The 9,410-nt window shown below is 50.5% G+C and overlaps 1 long non-coding RNA gene across 1 annotated transcript in view; it reads left to right on the forward strand.

Moving 5' to 3' along the window:
* Positions 1-6,521, forward strand: part of LOC125134386 (uncharacterized) — a 41,267-nt gene extending 34,746 nt beyond the window's left edge. Inside the window, exon 3 of the long non-coding RNA XR_007136623.1 lies at positions 6,262-6,521. This is a non-coding gene — a long non-coding RNA (uncharacterized LOC125134386). The remainder of the gene's footprint in view (positions 1-6,261) is intronic.
* The last annotated feature ends 2,889 nt before the right edge of the window (positions 6,522-9,410 follow it).

Here is a 9,410-nt window from a genome sequence, read left to right on the forward strand (position 1 = left end):
CAGGTTCTCTTGTGTCACTGGTGAGCCCGCATCACTGCCCATCTCATCAGCCAGGCTTCCTTCTTCTGGCTTCACAAGCCCCTGTTCCCCTTTCAAGACCAGCTTGGGTGTTCCTTCCTCGGGCAGCCTCCTGGCTCTCGGTCACAGGTGGCATTTCTTCCTCGGAGCTCCTAGAAACCTCCGACACCACACTTGGTCCCTTGCTAAATGACGTCTACTCCCCAGGCCTGACAGAAGACCTGAGTCTTACTCACTGTTGCATGTCGAGCATTCAGCCGGGGATTGGGTGCAGACGGTATCTGATAAATGGGTAGATGACAGGATGGGGGCAGAATGAATGAATGGTGGATGAAGGAATGAAGGAATTGAGAGATAGATGCATGGACAGGGGTACTGGATGGTGAATGGATGGTTGGATGGATGATTCTGTGGATGGATGGATAATTGATGAATAATAAATAGGTCTGGAATACTCAGCTACTGATCATTATTCTTTTTTTTCGTTATGGCTGCACCCACCACATATGGAAGTTCCTTGGCAAGGGATTGAATCCAAGCCACAGCTGGGACCTACGCTGCAGGTGCAGCCACAGTGGATCATTTAACCCACTGCACTGGGCCAGGGATAAAACCCGCACCTCTGCAGTTGGATTCTTAACCCATGGCACCACAGTGGGAGCTCCTACTGATCATTATTCTCAGCATCACACAGCATCTCTGGAGTCACCAAACACACACCCTGGATGTGCTAGGAACTCCCTTTGCTTCCACCCATTCTTCCATGGCTCTGGTTTCTCCTTCAAAGCATGAATGTAAGTTTAAGAATTTTCCCACGAGACCCTGGGGTAAACTGCCCATCAGAATGTCTTACCTTTATCATCCCATTAGAATTCCCCAAGGGTCAGTGTGAAAATGATGGTGATGCATTCACTGAGAACTCTGCCGACACCTCTAGGCTCAGGAAGAGGGTGTTTCTGGATGATCCAGTGTTTGGGCTCAGAAGGAATTGCTGCCCATGGTGTTGGCAAAGAGGCCAAGATGAGCTGCAGCCACTTTCTAGCCTGGTCTGACTGGCACTGTAGACCTCCCTGTCCCTATGCAGCCCTTGCCTTCCACCCATTAACAGCCTCCTCCCCGCAAAAAGGGAATTTAACAACTTCCTGGAAGTCCTCAGTCCTCTTCTGCCACCCTAGGACATGGAAGAAGGGGGGTCAGAACCCATTTTGGAGGCTTATTCCCTTTCACCAACCTGTCCCAGAGAATCAACTGATGTAGAAACATGGCAGAGGACTTTAGTTAAATTTTGGCTTCAGCCCTTCTCAGCTACTTCACTCTGGGAAGAAGAGATTAGTCCAGAGACAGAACAAGGCAGCAGGAAGAGACAGACTTTGGAGCTACACAGATGTAGGTTCAAATCCTGCCCTACCCGGGAGTCACTGTGACCACAGGCAAAATACTCCTCTGTGTCCCTGCTTCCTCATCTGCAAAGGGGGAGAAACAGCACCACTTAGCCCCCAGGGCTATTGTGAGGACCTAATGATTTGCTGTTCCAAACTAGCCACTCAATGTTCCAGCCACTGAGCCCTGAAGCATGGCCAAGAGTAACAGACGAGCCGGGAGTGCGTCAAGTACACACTGGATTTTGAAGACTTAGAAAAAGATGTAAAATTCTCAAGAATTTTTTGGAGTTCCTGTCATGGCTCAGTGGAAACGAATCTGACCGGGAACCAAGAGGTTGTGGGTTCGATCCCTGGCCTCGCTCGGTGGGTTAAGGATCCGGCATTGCCGTGAGCTGTGGTGTAGTTCACAGACACGGCTCGGATCTAGTGTTGCTGTGGCTGTGTCATAGGCCAGCAGCTACAGCTCCAATTCGACCCCTAGCCTGGGAACTTCCATATGCCGCAAGTGCAGCCCTAAAAGACAAAAAAAAAAAAGAATTTTTCTATCAATTTTAATTGATAATATGATATGTGAATGCTATTTTGTAGTATTGGATTAAATAAAATACGTTTTGAAATTTTTTACAAAGACACTGCTTGAAAATCCTTCCGCTGTGCAGCCTTGCCAGCCTCTCCCGGAATGTGATGGTTTCTCTTCTCCTTGCCACAGGGTTTGCACATGCCTCTATTATGGCTTTTAGCAAATACTGTGGTCATCTCTTTAGGTGTCTGTCTCCCCAACTAGCCCTTGCGCTCCTTGAGGTCAGGGGCTCTGTCTCCATCAGAGCCTGGGACACAACAGATGCTCAACAAAAAGTAACTGAATGGATAAACACCTGTATCTGGAAGCTGTGTGAGCTTTGATGATTCCACCATACCTGGAGTCCTAGATGAACACATCAGGGTGCACGTCACACTAAAACCATGATCGAGGCCCTGGCAGGAAACAGATGGTGTGCTCAAACTGAGTAATTTGAAGAGAGTTGAATCAAAGTTCTGTTAACAAAGACCGGGGGCAGAATTTGGGAAAACCAGGAGAGATGGTGCAGCATTCCAGGGCTGGTAACAACGGGGAGCTGTTACCACCCCTGGCCTTCAGGGAGATGGGTGGGAGAGGGAGGGGTCCCCTGAACCCAGGGCCAGAGCCCTAGGCACAGGCTGCCAGACAGGAGCTGTAGTTTTTGGGTCAGGGACTCAGGCAGCCTGTGGCAACCCTTCAAGATGGGGCCAGGGGAATAAACTGACTGTGCCCACTCTCCATCTTCCTCTGCCCTCCTGCCCTACCCAACCGGAGGCCAGAGGGCAAAGGAGGCCATTGATGTCACCCACAAAGTCACCTACCAGGTCAAGAACAGATGGAGATGGGCAAAGGACAGTTATGGAGGGACCAACAGAGAAATCCGGCCCTAGAGAGAACATTATACCCCCTTCGAGGGCCTCTGGACATCCTTAGAAAGTACAAGAAATAGAGCCAACCACTGTGTGGCTGTGTGTTGGGGGCTGTACTAATCCATTTTCCGGGCTCAGAGAGTCCAAGTAACTTCCCTAAGATTACGCAGCAGGAAATGGCACAGCCAGAACTAGAACATAGGTCAGCTTCAAGATTCTGGCTCCCATGCCTCTTCGGGACTTCATGTCAGGCACTATGCTATGCATTTTGTTTGCATTATTTCCAAGGGACAAAACTTTGCGAGGTTGTGTCCTTTTCCTGTCTCAGAGAGGTCGAGTGAGTTCTCTGGAGCCACAGAGCTCATGGGAATTACGGGTAGGGAAGGGAAGGAGGGTGAGAGAGTTTGCCATTAACCGGGGCAGGTGACTGGCAGATTGCACGGTGGCAGACTCAGGGATTTTTTTAGCCCCATGCACCCCAACGGGTGGAGCCACCTCTCACCAGGTGCCTCCTGGAGTCACTCCCCAGCTGCAACCACAGGATTTAGATGTTCAGAGCTGGGCAGGGCCCTCAGCATCCTCTAGGCCGGCTCTTGACTGTGACTCTAAAACAAATAATAATTACGGCTGTGACAGCCACAGCTTCCTGAGCTCTTGGTATATTCATTCATTATCTTTCTCTCCATGGTCACTGTATCTGGCCACAACTCTCCCTTAGGATTGTCTGATACCTGCAGGCAGGTATCATGGGCTGCTCACTTTGCAGATCAAGAACTGAAGCTGAGAAGGCAAACGACTTGTCCACAGTCAGGCAGCAAATCAGACCAGACAGAGCCAGACCTGCTCCCAGGGCACTGACTCTGAATCCAGACAGGCTGAGTTCATCCTGGCTCCATCCCTGACAGATGTGCTGATCTTGAGCAAGTCATTTTTCTGTAGTAAAGTTCCCTCATCTGTAAAATAGGGATGACATAGGATCTGCTGCACTTGTGGTAAGGATGCAATGACTTATTCTACATAAAGCACTTAAAACTTTGGCTGGAACATATGGAGGGCTTTAGGATTATTTTACCTCTGCATCCACTGAGTTTCCAGCCACATCTGCAGAGGCTCTTAAAATTGTGTTCCTGGCGATCCTGGCTTTCATAGCAACCGACTAAGTAGCTGCCAGCCCACTGGGGCGGACACTGTGCCTTCCCTGCTCAGGGCAGCCTCGCGTAGCCCCCACCCCCACTTTGCAGACCGGGAGATGGAGGCCCCAGAGAGTAAGAATGACCTGGCCAGGCCTTTGCACCTCACAAATCACAGAGCTAGGAGGGCCACTCCCAAATCCAAGCTGGTAATACCCCGCCCCCCAACTGCAGGAAACCCAGCCAGTTGGGATTATTGGTATTGTCGTTGGAGACAATACTGAAGACAACAACAATACCACAATCACGGAGGGTGCTTATTTCCATTGGCTCCACAATCCTCCCTCCCGCCACCCGTGGGGAGGGGGCCTGGGGCTTTAAGAAGAGGCTCCTCGAGGCAGGATGAACAAACAAGCAGTGAAAACCCTGCAGCTGGGCCCCAGGTGCTGGGAGAGAGAGTGGGGCAGGAAGCGGGCAGGCCATTTCTTTCTTTCCTCTTCTTTCTTATTTGTTTGAGAGGCAACTTTACTTTCTAAATCGGTCATTGTCACCCGTTGGCCCCCGCCCCACCTGGGCCAGGGCCTCTGGTGACAGGGGCTTAAGAGGAAGCTCTAGGGGGCAGGCGGGATGAGGGTGCTAGGTGTGGCAGGGCCCAGGCCCAGCTGGACTTGGGGGGCCTCTTCCCCCCACCTTCGGGTGACCTGAGCCTGGCAGACAATGCTTGCCTGCGGTGTGGCCTGGGTCACCCAGGTTCAGCTGCCAGGGGGCAGGGGCAGGGGCCGGGCCCATCCTGAACAGGGGGGTAGTGGGGCAGTGGCCAGGGTCATGGCTCTCGAGTCAGATCCGTTTGGCTTCCAAACTCTGTGACCTCATTTCTCTGAGTTAAATGGGAAGAGTTGTTGTGAAGATTAAACATAATTAAATCACACGATCAGGATAAAGCATCAAGCACATTTATTAGCACTTGGAATGTTCACTAGCCGAGAGTCACTTAAGAGACCAGTAGTTACTGGGTGGTCACTATGCGCCAGGTGCTTTTAAAGCATTCTACACATATTAATTCATTTAATCAGCACTCGAAGACACTCTCCATCTAAGAGATGGAGCTGCATGGAGAAGCCAAATGCATGGCACGCACAGGGCAGATCCATGTTTTACAGGCTGTCTGCAGAGTTTACACAATATTGAGGGATCCCTTTAAGAAAAAGAATATAGGAGTTCCCCTGTGGTGCAGTGGGTTAAGGATCCGGTGTTGTCACTGCATGGGCTGCTGTGAGGCGGCTTCAAACCGTAGCACGAGAACGTCCACATGCCAGGGTCCTGGCCAAAAAAATAGAATATAAATTATGACTATAAAATGAAGTACAAGGCCATGCAAGGGAGACACCAGAAGCCCAGGCTGTTATAAAAGCAGTACTACTGGCGGATGAGGCAGTCCCTGCTAAATGCCATAGACGATGCCAGCAAATAAAAAAGGCAACCCTGGGAGTTCCCGTCGTGGCACAGTGCAAAGGAATCTGACTAGGAACCATGAGGTTGTGTGTTCGATCTCTGGCCTCGCTCAAGTGGGTTAAGGATCTGGCGTTGCCCTGAGCTGTGGTGTAGGTCACAGGCGCAGCTCGGATCCCACATTGCCGTGGCTGTGGTGTAGGCTGGCAGCTGGAGCTCCGATTGGACCCCCAGCCTGGGAACCTCCATACGCTACAGGTGTGGCCCTAAAAAGCAAAAAAAAAAAAAAAAAAAAAAAGCAACCCTTCCATTGTGCTTGTCATGTGCCACACACTCTTCTCATCTAACCCTCCCAATAACCCAATGAGACGAGCACATTATTACCACCCCCATTATACAGATGTGGAAATTGAGGCTCAAGGAGGCCCAGGGACTTGCTTGAAGGCCCAAAGCTAAGAAATAGCAGAACAGGATTCAAAGCCAGGCAGCCTGACTTTAGCCACTGCCATAACTGTCATCTCCCTCATCCCTGAGGCTCAGAGGCTGTCATCACTCCTCAACTCCCTTTTCTAGTCCTACATCTCTAACCCAGCAGCAGCTCGGGGAGGGGGCAAGACCACTGGGTTTTGGAGTCAGAGATGCTTGGATCCTAATCCTTATGCTGTCACTTCCTAGCTGTGAATCCCTGAAGCAGACTTTGCACATCTCTGAACCTCAGTTTTCTCATCTGTAAAACAGGATTGCATAATTTATAGGGTGGCTATAAAGTCTAGATGCCTTGATGATGATTATTATTTTGTAATATACTATCAACAAACCATAAATTATGTATATATATTTGCCTCTGTTTCTAGGACCAGAGATAAAGAAAGGAGAAGTGAGTGCCTGGTCCATACTGATTGTTCAGGACCTGTAGAGACTGCTCTTGTGGAGGTGAGGTGAGAGGTCATCTGAGCGAAGTGGGTTTTGGAAAGAAGAAAGAACAAAGAACCTGGCATCAGGGGACCTGTCCTCTGGATGGAGCTCCACCAGGGCTCATTGCGACCTTGAACAAGATGCTCCCCTCTTCCTGGGCTCAGTTTCTGCATTTGCAAGTTGCATGTATTGTCCCTCCCAGTGCATGAATGAAACTGTCTCTAAGGTCCTTGAGAGAGTAAATAGGAGCACAGACTGATTCTTGGGACACCCCTCTCCCCACCCCAGGGGCTGCACCCATGGAGGCTCTGGATTCTTCTGGGGTGCTCTTTGTGGCCACCACCCTTGAAACAGAGAGGAGGGTTTGCAGAGAGCTCTTGCATCTCATAGTGACATGGCACAGCCCTGTGAGCTCTGCAACCAGAAGCCTTTGATCTAATCTCTGTTTCCTCATCTGTAAAATGGGGATGGAGATAACAGACTTCCTCAGCCCCATTGTACAGATAAGGAGACTGAGTTTCCAGGAGGCACAGGACTCGATGGAGGTCGTGGCTCCCATCTTGTCTTTCTCCCACCCCCCTACAGGTGTGGGTCTTCTTGATGTGGGAGTCCTGATTCCCTCTCCCCATCCTGGGAGGCTGTGTTACATGGTCCTTATCTCTCAGTCTGGCATCCTGTCTCTCCTCTCTTCTCCACCTGGCAAACCTGTTTGGTGGAGTCAGGCTCCTAGGCCAGCCCTGGTGCCCCACTTACAAACATGGACCCCAAGCAAGCCACCTACCCCTCTGGGCCCTTATTCCCTCATCCATGAAATGGGGACAGCAGTCCCTAACTCTATGTAGAAATACTCGACATATCCAGCACCTGACCCACTGAGAGACACACAAAATGTCAGGTTTCTTGGTCTTCACCAGTTGTCTTTCAGACCAACCTCAAATGCTTCCTTTCTATGGGGCCTCCCTAGTGCCTCCATATGGACCAAAGTTCTCTGGCTGCCCACAGCCCGGGGCCCTGTGGCACCCATCCCTCCACGTGGTAACTACTCACCGCCATGTCACCTCACACACTGCCTCAAACTCCTCTGCTCTAGTCTTCTTGACATCTGCTGTGTCGGTATAGGGGCTGGTATACAGCAGATGCTATTGGATAGATAAATAAATGATGCCTCAGTGGTGCTGAATGTATTAACTAAACTTTCTGCCCAATCAGGGCAGCAGGATTCTGGGTACTATGACCACTGCCACTATGACATCTTCCACCAGCACAAGAAGTAGCTCCCCATTATTGAGTGTTTACCAGTGAGCATTTTTCAGCGCCATCTTGCTCATACCTCTCAGTCATCCTATGGGGTGGCTGTTCTATTAGTGTCCTCATTTCACGGATAAGGAAATGGGCTCTGCTGGGTGTCCTAGCCCATCAGGGCCCACAGCCTTTTTCCGCTGCAGGTGAGGGTAGATGGTGGAAGCCCAGAACAACAGCCTGTCACCCTCCAGAATTTGCCTTTGACCATTCCCTCCTGTAGAACTTCTTCCTTGAAGACCTGACTTCTCCCAGACCCTCTCTCATCCTCCTCAGTCTCCTCCCCAAGTTCTGTCCCACCTTGAAATGTTGGTGTTTCCCCAAGGTTCTGCCCTCAAGCCTGTGGGCTGATGGGATGTCCAAACATGTTTCTACCCATTGGAAAAGGCAAGTAGGCCAAGCACAGGGCGCCATTCTCTTTGATGCAACGACTAGGTTGGGCTTGGGCACATGATTCAGGCTGGTCAATTAAGGCCTGGGACTGTTGATACAGCTAGGGTGGACCATTGGCTTTCTCCTTCTGAAGTGTGGGAGCTGATAGGATGTGAACATGGGACTATCTTTCTGGGGACTAGACATACGAGGGCCTGTCATACGAGAGAGAAGAAGGCCCATTTTTTATTTTGGCTGCACTGTGGCATGTGAAAGTTCCCAGACCAGGGATCAAACCCACACCACAGCAGTTATCTAAGCCACTGCATGATAACACCAGATCCTTAACCCACTGAACAAGAGAATTCCAGAAGGACCATTCTTTGAGAAAGACACAAACAGAATTGACTATGGGGACGGTGGAGAGATAATCCAATGGCGGCATCAGGGACCCTGGATCCAACAATACCTGAAGTTGACACTCCCTGGAAACTCCAAGATAATAGAAACGCCAGATTCCTAACCTTTCTCTTTTTCCTTAAAAAAAAAAAATTTTTTTTTTTTTACTTAGTTTGAATTGAGTTTTGTCACTTATAGCCAAAAGATTGCTGACCAATATCTCTCTCTGGTCTCTTCCTGGAAGATGTTTGGTCTTATCTACTCCCACATCAGTGCGTCTAGCACAGACAGCTCTTGAAGGAATGGATGTCTGACAGGTACCTCAAAGGTGAGTTCACCCTGCTCCTTTCCTGGGTTCCCCATCACAACTAATGCCATCACCATCCACCTCAAGCTCCAGAGTCAGGCAATACGGTCATCCTTACCTTCTCTCCCTCAAATCATTCTACTGTACGTACACTGTTCTGTACCAGAAAGTTCTTGTCCATTTGTCCCTTCTCCTGTCCTCTTGCCATTGCCCTGGTTCGGGCCACACTTGACTCAAGGCAACAGCTTCAGTCTGTCCTCTCTTCCCTCCTCTTGCCTTTATCCATCCTGTGTACCTACCACAGTGATCTTTCTAGAACCCACACCTGCCCATGCCACTCCCCTGCTTCAAACCCTGCATGTGTCCCCATCAACCTCAGAACAGAGTGTGAGCTCCCTGGGGGAGGCTCTGGAAGCCCTGCCCAGGTCGCCTTCATCCCATCCTGCACTCCAGCGGCGTTGCATGCCCTTCCCCGGAACACTACACACTTTCTCCCTGCTGGGTTTTTCTGCTGGAATTTGCCTCTGCCTGGAATAGGCCTCCCCTCCTCCTCACGTGAACTACAATCATCCCTCAAAGAGCCCCCTCAAGGCTGACTCCTCCAGGAAGTCCTCCTTCTTGTCACCCTTGCCCTGCCTCCCCTCAAGGAGCCCGCTTCCTCCCTCCTTTGTGCTCCCACAACACTTTTGCCTCTTGGCTGACCGGACCCTG

This window comes from Phacochoerus africanus, chromosome 8 (assembly GCF_016906955.1).
Source record: "Phacochoerus africanus isolate WHEZ1 chromosome 8, ROS_Pafr_v1, whole genome shotgun sequence".
NCBI lineage: Eukaryota > Metazoa > Chordata > Mammalia > Artiodactyla > Suidae > Phacochoerus > Phacochoerus africanus.